We start from the raw sequence: 10,911 nt of genomic DNA on the forward strand, positions 1-10,911 counted from the left end.
AGGACAGGCTGCCGGAGTTTGAATCCTGATTTCGCCAATTACTAAGGTGATGACCTTGGACAAGTCCCTTATCCACTGGTTTCCCCATCTGTAAAATGGGCATCATGCCGGTCTGACCTCACGGTGACCTTGTAAGGATTAAATGCACTCAGAAGAGCTCCTGACACATACGAAGTGCTTCGTGAATATTAACTACTTCCCTATCTATGTGTCTGTGTGTCCCGGGCTCTTTTTCTGTCTCTTGGGAGAATCTTAGTGAGGCAAGTTTCCTTTTGTGGTTCTGTGCTGAGCACTTTACATATTTCATCTCTCTTATGCCTTACAGCGTTGGGGTATCGTTATACCTATTTATACAGATTTATACGTCAGCCTCAACTGCAGAGGCTGACCCGAAAAAGTCATAGCGTTTGTAAGAGGAGGACCTGGGATTTCTGGAAAGTCTGGATCTGAATCCTAGTTCCTTACCTCTAGGGCCAGTGTGCTCAGCCTGTCCCACCCAGGACAGTTGGGGAGGTTCTGACTGACCCATCCATACCTCCATGACACCTGGGTTCTAGAGGTCCCAGTTTGCTATATGATCTAGGGCAGACTGCTTATTGTAACCTCTCTGGGTCTCACTTCCTCATCTTTCCAATGGGAGCAATGATCCCAAATACCCTGCCCTGCAGTCAGAGGTGTGGCAGGAAAGGCATCTGACTATGCATGAGACAGAGCAGCTGGAAATTGTGAAGGGCAGGGGCTAATGCATTGGACTGTTTTGAAGCTCGACTGTGCCAGATCAGTGCCCACAGGAGTGAGAGAGAGCTCCCCACTGCCTCTGGGTGTGAGGTCCACGGAGCCTCCAACCACTAGCCTTCCGCCTTCCCTCCCTTTCGGAGGGAGGAGAAATAGTCCAGGCTGCTTAGTGCTAGCTCACACAGCCCCTCCCTCCCGCTCCTCTATATCCGGCTGTCAAGTCCCAGCATCAGGAAGTGAGATGTCCAGCAGCCCGCCAGGCCCAACAGGAAGAGGCTGGGATGTGCAACCCCATCCCTAACAGCTCCTGACACCCAGGACACCCAAACACCCACTTTAGCCCTTGAGCAGCTCCCGAATTCCTCAATTTCCCTATCTGTAAAATGAGGACTTCTGTTATTCCTGGACTAACTCCAAGTATCACCGAACTGCTGGGAATACCAAATAGGACGAGAAGTGTTCTGAATGCTGCTAGAAATAGCAAACTATCTTTGCATTCCCTGCATGCCCACCCCAGGGCCACAAACAGTAAATTCATGTGCTCAGTAAATGTCAGCGGAAATAGGTGGAGACAGGTGGACTTAGGTTCAAATGGGTAAGACCTGGAACAGGTCATCTTTCAGAGCCCCAGAGTCTCAAGCGTCAGCAGCAAGATAATGATGATGCTTGCCTCATAAGGCTGCTACAGGGATTAAACGGGAACAGAAGCATACAATGGTAACATTGATTATTAAAATTAGCTTGTGGGGGCGCCTGGGTAGCTCAGTCGGTTAAGCATCCGACTTCGGCCCAGGTCATGATCCTGCACTTTGTGGGTTCGAGCCCTGCATCAGGCTCTGTGCTGACAGGTCGGAGCCCGGAGCCTGCTTCAGATTCTGTGTCTCCCTCTCGCTCTGCCTCTCCCCTGCTTGCGCTCGGTCTCTGTCTCCCCAAAATAAATAAACATTAAAAAAATTTAAAAAAATAAAAGTAGCTTGTGAATCAAAAAAGATGAGTGAAACAGAATCCTTGTTCTCAAAGACTTAACAGTTGTGGCAAATAGGGTTCATCTCTTTGGGGCCACCTCCGGTTGATAGGCAGTGGCTGCCTAGAGCTCTGTGTAGAAGATTATGAAAACCAGATCTACTCTCAGAAGCAAAAGGGGATTGATTATCAATGCCTGCCACAGGACAGGAGGAGGGGATGTGACAGCAGGTGTATGGTGCATATGCTGACCCTGATCTGGCTGGAGAGACACATAAGCAAAAACTCTGATACAAGCCAAGCATTTGGGGAAGGCAGAATCAGGGGCCATTCACCGAACTCCAATGCATTCAAGCTGAGCCTTGAAGGACATACAGAAGATAGGTCACTCTAGGCAGAGGAAACAGCTTGAGCAAACACACAGTGCCTGGGTTGTGATGCTTTTGGCTCCAAAGAACAGGCTGCCCAATCAAAGATGGCTTTGACAGTAAGGAAACTGTATTACCTCCCAAGACGAGAAGTCCAAAGGCAATTGATTTCAAGGCTGGTTAATTGAGCACCCCAAAATGACATCAAGTTCCATACATTTCCTACTGTGCTGCTGTTATGGGCTGAATTATGTGCCCCCCACCCCCGCCAGATTTATACGTTGAAGCCCTAATACCCAGTACCTCAGAGTGTGGCTATTTGGGGAAATAAGGCTTTTAAAGTGGTGGTTAAGTTAAGACGAGGCTGTAAAGTGGGCTCTAATCTCATCTGACTGGTGCCCTCCTGAGAAGAGGAACTTCAGACACACAGAGAGACATGAGGGGTGCACACACAGAGGAAAGACCACAGAAGGACCGAGCGAGAAGGCAGCCGACCAAAAGCCGACGAGAGAGGCCTCAGAAGAAACCAACCCTGCCAGCACCTTGATCTCAGGCTTCCGGCCCCTAGACCTGGGAGAAAACACAGTTCTGTTGTTGGAGCCCCTCAGTCTGCGATATTTTGTTACGGAGGCCCAGCAGACTGATACCATTGGCCAGATGGCTGCAGTGGCTTTTGGAACAATACAGACACAATGCCATCCATCACTGTCCTGCTTTTGATGCTATCAACTCCCCCCCACTTTTTATTCAATTTTTTATTTCAATTCTACTTAGTTAACATATATGGTAAAGCTGGTTTCAGGTGTAGAATTTAGTGATTCATCGCTTACAAAGAACACCCAGTGCTCATCACAAGTGCCCTCCTTAATTCCCATCACCCATTTAGCCCACCCCCCACACACCTCCCTCCATCAACCCCCAGTTTGTTTTCTGTAGTTAAGAGTCTCTTATGGTTTGCTTCCCTCTCTCTCTCTTCCCCTCTCCCTTCTGCTATGTTCATCCATTTTGTTTCTTAAATTCCACATATTAGGGAAATCATATGACTGGCTTATTCCACTTAGCATAATACACTCTAGCTCTATCCACATCATTGCAAATGGCAAGAAAGATTTCATTCTTTTTGATGGCTGAGTAATATTCCACTGTGTGTGTGTGTGTGTGTGTGTGTGTGTGTGTGTGTGTGTGTATACACATATACATGCCACATCTTCTTTATCTATTCATCAGTCAATGGACATTTAGGCTCTTTCCATAATTTGGCTATTGCTGATAGTGTTGCTGTAAACATTGGGGTGCATGTGCCCCTTCAAATCAGTATTTTTGTGTCCTTTGAGTAAATACCTAGTGGTGCAATTGCTGGGCCATAGGGTAGTTCTATTTTTAACTTTTTGAGGGAACTCCATTCTGTTTTCCAGAGTGGCTGCACCAGTCTGTGAGGCCATCAACCCCTGATAAGGCTGAAGGGTTTCCCCTTCTTTGATTGTGAAGGAACACCTGTCCCACAGATTCTTCAAAAGACTTCCCTGAGGAGTCTAGGAGCCAGATGTATGAGCCAGGACATATTTTGGCTGTGACAAAGACACAAATAACAGTGGCTTAAACATAATAGAAGTTTCTCTCTTCTATCACCTAAGCAGTAGGGGCAGGCATGGCAGCTCCAGATGTCTGGGACCTAGGGGCTTCCTCTCTTGTTACTCCCCATACTAGGGTTTTTTTCTCACCTTCAACACGGCTCTGGTCCAGCCAATAGGAAAGGGAAACCTAGCCGGAGGAGAGCACAACCCCTCCGTTTAAAGGGATAACCTGTAAGTAATACGAAATTCTACTGCTCACATCCCATTGGCTAGAACTTGTTTCCTTAGCCACACCTAACTGCAGAGGAGACTGGGAAATGTAGTCTCCCAGGTGGCCACCAGCCCAACTAAAAAAGTTCCTTTATAGACAAAAGGGAGCATGGCTACTGGGGGACACATAGAAGTCTCTGCCTCACAGAATTGAGTCATATGCCCTTGCCCCCACCAATCTTCAGTCAGGGGAATCATTTTGGAGCAATGGTTCTCAAACTTGAGTATCAGAATCACCTGAAAGACATAAAAACAAGCTGCTCCCAACCAACCCCACAGTAGCTGATTAGGTAGGTCTGGGTGGGGCCTGAGAATCAGCATTTCTAACAAATGTCCGGGTAATGCTGGTCTAGGGACCACCTTTTGAGAACCCCTGTCTTGGGCCAATTCTGACTTGCTTCCTGGGGCCAGGTAGAGGCTGCATTCCTGGAGCATTTGGGATGGGGGTCCCTAGGAAGTGAGGCTCCACCCGCGTGAAAGAAAGGTGAGAAAGGCTGTTGGGTGGGAGCCAGGAGAGGCTCACAAAAACAGGAAGATGAACGGTTTGGAGATGCTCTGTTGGAGATAAGGATCAAGGAGTATTCGGGGCCCAGTAGTGAAAAGTCAGCATTTTGCAAAGGGTTCACTCTTTATCCTGAAGGCCCTGGGGAGCCATGGAGGTTCTAAAGCAAAGAACTATTGTGATGAGATTTTTAAGAGGATGAGAATACATTAAAGCAGTGGGCCTCAAAGAGAGGTTCTCAAACCCCTTGCATCAGAATCTCCTGGAGAACCTGTAAAATGCAGACTTCCAGGCAAGCTCTATCCATTCGGGAGATGGAAATCTGCATTTAAAATTACCCTCCCCCCACCCCCACTCTACCCAGGTGATTTTGATGCACTTTGAAGTTAGAGAACCACTACACAGAGAGGAGGCAGGGAGATTTTTTAGGGGCAATACTCACTAGAACGGAAGCTCTATGAGGGCAGAGACCATGCTCGTTTTTTTATCTTTCTTGTTCACGGTGCCTAGAAGAGTACCTGGCACATGATAGGTGCCCAACAAATATTTGGTCTAGTGGTGTTAGGAACTTCAGTCTGGGTCCTGATTTTGTCTTGGATTCGTTCTGGGACCCCAGGCAAGTCTGTCCCCAGCCGCATCTCTTTCTTCCCCTTATCTGTAGAATGAAGCGTTTGGAGATAATCCCTCAGAGTACCCTGGGTTCCTCTCCTAGCCAACTGCCTTCATCTCTTAGGGGAACCAGAGGGATTGTGGCAGAAGATATCCTTCCTTCCTTCTCCCTCCTTCCTTTTTGCCTTCCTCTGGCGCAGAACAACCAAAACAATAGGACACAAGCAGCACTTACTGAAATGACTTTTAATATCTCATGTTGCAGCAAAATTAAAAATATACAAAAAGTTTGTGGTGTACAAAAGAGTCTCAGTACAGAAGCCCCAGCTTGGGGTCTCCTCCCCCTCCTGGGGGAAGCGCAGAGGGGTGAGTGGGGGTGGGGGACTGAGGATGGCACAGATGTAGTAAATACCAGGAGGTGGGACCGGGAAGGAATAGGAAACAGGGGTGGGCCAGAGCGGGACTGATTAGGGAGCAAAGAGAGGACCTGGAGGGGAGAATCACCAGAATTGTGCTGAGGGAGGGAAATCAGCCCCTCAGCCATGGCTAGTGGTTCCTGGAGTTGGAGACAGAGTGGAAAGGGAAGCATCAGTGCTGGGAGTGTTCTGGTGGGACCCCCAAAGGACGTGGCCTGTGGTCCCACCCTGCCACCAACGGCCCAGTGACCTTGGGCTGGTTGCCTCCATAGGCCTTTCCCCTTCCATAAAACAGGAGGCTGGATACATAGATTCCCAACGTGGGGTCCCAGACACTAAGGAACCCTGGAGGCAGGAATGGGGGCCCATGAATGCTCTTCAGAATTGTGTATTAAACACTCCAATATAATACAGACATTCTCCAACCCTCAAGCCCTAAAAGCTAACCTGAGGCCTTGGTAGCCTTTATCTGCAATCAGAAGCTCAGCTTGAGTTACTTTAATGTGGAAAGATGAATTATTCTTTAAGAAGTGAGACTTGTTTGGGAGAAAAATCTTCCAAACTATAGGATCCCCAGGGGTGAAAATAATAAGAGGGGGCCCTGGGAATTGTTCGGGTCCTTTCTAGCTATTTTATGAGTTTGGAAAACCAAGGGGGTTGGGGGCTGTGTTGTATGAGCGCACCCTCGCTCCCCCTGCCAAGTTTGGTGGGCTAGCCCAATGGAGACAGGTCTGGTTTGGGTTCTGGGATATTTGGGTGAGAGAGGGGTAGAGGAATACCCTTCTCCCCACCCCACCCTTGCCCTTCGCCCCACCTTTTGTCTCAGGCTACCCTCCACTCTGGGATTATTGCAGGTGCCCAGGGCCCCCCCCCCCACCCCTTCAGCCTGGCCTGAGGGTGCCCTTACAATGATTGTGCATAGAAAAAAGGCCAGGATTGCTGGGGAGAGGGCGGATCCTGCCTTGCTGAAGGATGGATAAGGCCAGGCATTGGAGGACCTCTTCCCACTGGGCCAGGCGGGGGGGCAGGGGTGGAGGGGTGGGGGAGGTCTGCATCCAGGAACCAGGCCATCCCGGGAAGGGGCCTTCCTTTCCCACTTCCATAGTTTCCTGCTCTTCCTCCCCTGGCCTCCACCTGCAACAACCAAGGACCCAGAAATGTCCTAGCCTGTCCTCAACCAGAAGGACATGTTATAATCCCTTTGCCCCCCCCCAGACCCCAAGTCTTAGAAGGCCCTCTGGTTGGGGAGGGGAGACTTAGCCCCCTTGCCCACTGCTGCCCATATATGGCTTGGCACTCAGTCCCTTTCAAGGAGACCTCACAACGCATATCAGTATAGGAATTGGTAGCTCCTCCCCTGAAGTCCCTACCTCCAGCTTTACCTGGGACAGAGATAGGTGGCAAAGGGTGACAGGGGCCAGCACAAGATGGCGGCAGTTGGGTCTTGGCTTTCGGTCCTCATCCTCTCCCTGGACTCTCCCTTCACACAATGCAAGTTCCTCCTAACCGGGGGCCCCAACACTGGAGAATACCCCAGCCTCCAGCTTTTCCCCTTCAGGTATGGAGAGGCCTGTAACCCTTATCAGATGATGGTTCCCCAGGCAGGGACCCTGTGAACACCCAGGTCTCCCTCCCCTTTCCACTTTTCAGATGAGGGGGGAAGGGGAGACACTTCTCAGGTGGCCAGTTGGTGGTGGGGGAGGGGGTTTAGAAAAGTCTCAGAGGGAGCCAGGGCTTCTGTCCTTGACTTCCCCAGAGGGGTTTCCAGACTCCACACGGCTTCCTCGAACCTTCTCAGCATTTTGAACTAGAGATTTCAAACAGGCGGCCCATGGGCCAAGTCTGAGATTAGTTTGGCCAGCACAGGGTTTTTCAAACATTTGAGTTCTAGGGCCTATAGGCAGGGCATGTACCCCCTGTGTTTTCCAGAGTCCCCACCACTCCCTATTGTACGGCACTTGCCCTTCTCTCCTTTTCTTCATTACCTGAAGACATTTGAACTTGCAACCCATACACCCTTGTCCAGGAAAACCTCCCCACTGCCTGAGGTTTCTGTGAACTCCAAGCCCAGGGGCGCTCCAAGGGAAGGACCTGTGGGACTTTAGCCCTTTGGAGGGCATTGGGGTGCCAGGTAAGATCTTCCCTAGATACTTGCAGCGCCCTTGGCCCTCACCAGGCTTTTCTCTCCCTGGCATTTTCTCTCCCTTTCCCCAACTCTTCTAGTGACATGCCTCTGTGGGATTCAGTGCGGCATGGAGCTGGCAGGGGTAAGGCAGATTTGGGGGGGGACACAGGATGGGACAGATGAGAGGAGGGGACCAAGAAAGCCTTCCTTTGGGGAACCCCCGCTGGGGAGGAGTGGAGGTCTGTGCTGTCTAACCAGGGTGACAGTTACAAGGCACGTGGTACATCAGTGCATGGAGGTGTGACAAGGGGTGTGTTGTGCCTGGAGAGGTTTGGGGAGCAGTCAACAAGCTGGGAGATCAGTTCAAGAAAACTAGGAGACAGAAGTCTATCCTGGAAATGGCGATGTGGTCTCCTGGGGGTAGAGATATGGAGGGCGAATTTGGTACTCAGTGTCCTGTTCTCTTCTTGGCAAAATTAAGATGGCCCCAACTACCTCTCGGCTCCAGGAAAAGCCTAACTCTGCCACTGACTTTCTGTGTGATCTTGGGCAAGTCCCTGGCCCTCTCTGGGCCTCCATTTCTCTTCTATAATAGATGTGGAGGGCAGGTAGCTTAGGGGACCCCAAGGTTCTGGGGGGCTGTGGTTCTGAAATATTCTCTCACTGCAAGGACCCTGTAGGGATTCTGGGAAGGACTAAGCAGCCAGGCTAGGGTGCAGGACAGAGATTGGGGAGCAGGAGGCAGGGACCCAGGGGGTCCAATTCTGGCAAGGAAGAGAGGGACTGGCTGAGGTAGATTGTGTCACAGGAAAAAAAAACAAAAAACACCAAAACAACAACACATGGGATGATGCCCCTTCATCACTCTGACCCCTCTATCCCAGTGAAATGAGGACTCACGGGGACCAGATGAAGTAGAGACAGGCCAGTGGAGAGCACGGCCTCAGGACAGGAAGCGATGGGGTCCTGAGCTCCTGGATATATGGGGGGTGGGGGGTGGTCCTTAAGAGACTAAGCTCTTTCCTGAGGGTGAGAAGCTGGAGAAGGCGGCTCCGAGGGCCCTTTGACTGTGGCATTTCCAGTGCTGGGTTGTCCTTGCAGGCAGAGGCTCTGAAGGCAGGTTTCGTGGGAGAGAGATGTAGGGGTGGGGAGGGAGTAAGGTCCAAAAACGTGGCCCTGGTTTCCCTGAGAGCCTCACGCTGCCTCTTAGCGCTGCCAGCTCATTCCTATTCCCTGGTTCTCTGGTGGCTTCTGGATCTGTAAGAATTTCCAGCTCCCGGGAGGGCATTTTTAACTTTTCCTTCTAGGGTGCTGGATCATGGGGCAGCCAGACGGACCACTGTAGTACACTGGGGAGTAAAATAACTTGCCAAGGCTGACCCTCACGTCACTTCCCTGAGCCTCTTTACTCCTTTGTAAGATAGGTTGATAACAGCTGCCTTGCAGAGCTGTTGCAAACAGGGGTGAGTTTAAGTGAAACAAACAGTCAGTCCTGGGGAAGCGGTCGGCCAGACCTGTGTCTGCCTCCCCAACGGGTGAACCCACCAGAGGGCGTCTGGGTCAGCCCTGGACCCCGCCCCCTCCCCATCCCCTTCAGGCCTGGTTCCTGAAGCTTCTTAGGGATCATGGAAGTACTTTCTTCAAGTAGGAAAAGCATTCTTTGTGTGTTGGCGGGAGGGACGCACTCACCATCTGGGCCTGTGTGGATGTCTATGCAGTCACCTGTGTGCCAGGGGGTGAGGGGACTTGCGTCACAGGTGTGGTGTGTGCTTGTGTATATGTGTATGTGGGCAGTCCTGCCCTCTCTGCCTTTGGGGTCACCCTGCACGTTGAATGTGGTCCTTTCCTTATATCGTCAGCAAATTCACCCTCACTAATCACTATCTGAAGGGACAGCAGGAGTCTGGGACCTGTGGGGCTAAGCTGCCACTCTGGGCCTCAGTTTCCCATTTATAAGCCGAGAGAGGCTGAACCAGAGAGGGCAAAATGCCTCTCTAATTTGCATAGTCTAGGATTCTCATGCACCCCCTCACCCCCAGCCCAGGTCTGCATCTGTCCTTAATATCACCTGCGGTGCCCTTGCATTGAACACACCTTAGCTGGCATGGGGGGGGGGGTGGGGACATGGTAATGGGGGTTCCAAGCTCTGCTTAGAGGCTCCGTCCCCTCAGCCCACAGAACTGCCTACTTCTCTGCTCCCACACTCCCCCACCCTATCCAGGACTGGCTGCCCCAGCTAGAGAGGAGGGGCCAAGGGCAAGTGGTCCCATGGGCACCCAGGATATGCAGGAATGGACTGCAGGTCCTAGGGAGTTGTCAGATCTGAGGCAAAACAAGTCAGCTGGAAAACTGACATCCCAAGGAGCTACATCTGCAGGGCGGTTGAGAGCCAAGATTTATGTCATGTCCCCAGAGCTAATTTTTTTCCAGCTGGAAACCAGTTGGCAGTTGAAATGTCTCAAGGGTTGTGAGGACAATTTCCTCTGGGGAAGATGGCTGTGGACCAAGGTGGATGGGGCATAGAACTCCTATAAATCCCAGAGATCTAGAACTGGGGTACCCGTTCCTAGAATATTCCACTCACATGAGATTCTAGAGCCCCCTCCCCCACCACCTTGGCAGGAGCCAGAATCCCCCAGAGCAGAGTAGCAGGGCTCCAGTGCCCTCACCCTCATCACAGAATCCAGATCAGAATGACTCCTTAGGACATTTTATCAGCTAAGTGCTTGAAAACTTAATCCAGAATTAAGAATGTCTCTCTAGAACAATTCCCCTGCTAAGTGTGCTAGGACCTCACCAGACAGAGTATCTGTTGTATTCAAGACTTTTATCTAGAAGAAATGTTCTAGATACTCATCTAGAACAAACAATGGCTCCTTGAAACGTTTCACCTGAGGTTTCTGGAACCTCATCCATAACAGAGCCCATAACAAAGGGTGTCTCCTGATGAGTTCACCTTGGAAACATTCTCTATGCTGTGCATTGAGGGTTCCCCTCCCCCCAACCTGCTATCCCTTCATGCTTCTGCTGGCTTGGACCCCCTCAGTTGTCTCAGGGTTCTTCTTCCTGTCAGCCCCCACCCAGCTCCCTCTTTTAAGCCCCCTTTTGTCCAGGCTCCGGACCTCAGACCCCACAGGAGCTACACCAGCCTTGTCCACCAGACGTTCAACCTTCCCTCACATCTTCCACGGCCTCCTCCGTCCTGCTCAGAGATCTCCTCTCTCCAGAGAAGTAGCCCACCCCCAACACCCCCTGAGGAGCACAGGGCCTAGGTCACGGACCCCAGACGGTGCCCTTTCTCTGGCAGGTCCACCAGGAGCGACATGTGGGTGACTCCAGGCAGGGGAGA

Source organism: Lynx rufus, unplaced genomic scaffold, assembly GCF_022079265.1.
Source record: "Lynx rufus isolate CCGP_SWC_20201006 ecotype Redwood Valley unplaced genomic scaffold, mLynRuf1.p SCAF_8, whole genome shotgun sequence".
In the NCBI taxonomy this organism is placed as follows: domain Eukaryota; kingdom Metazoa; phylum Chordata; class Mammalia; order Carnivora; family Felidae; genus Lynx; species Lynx rufus.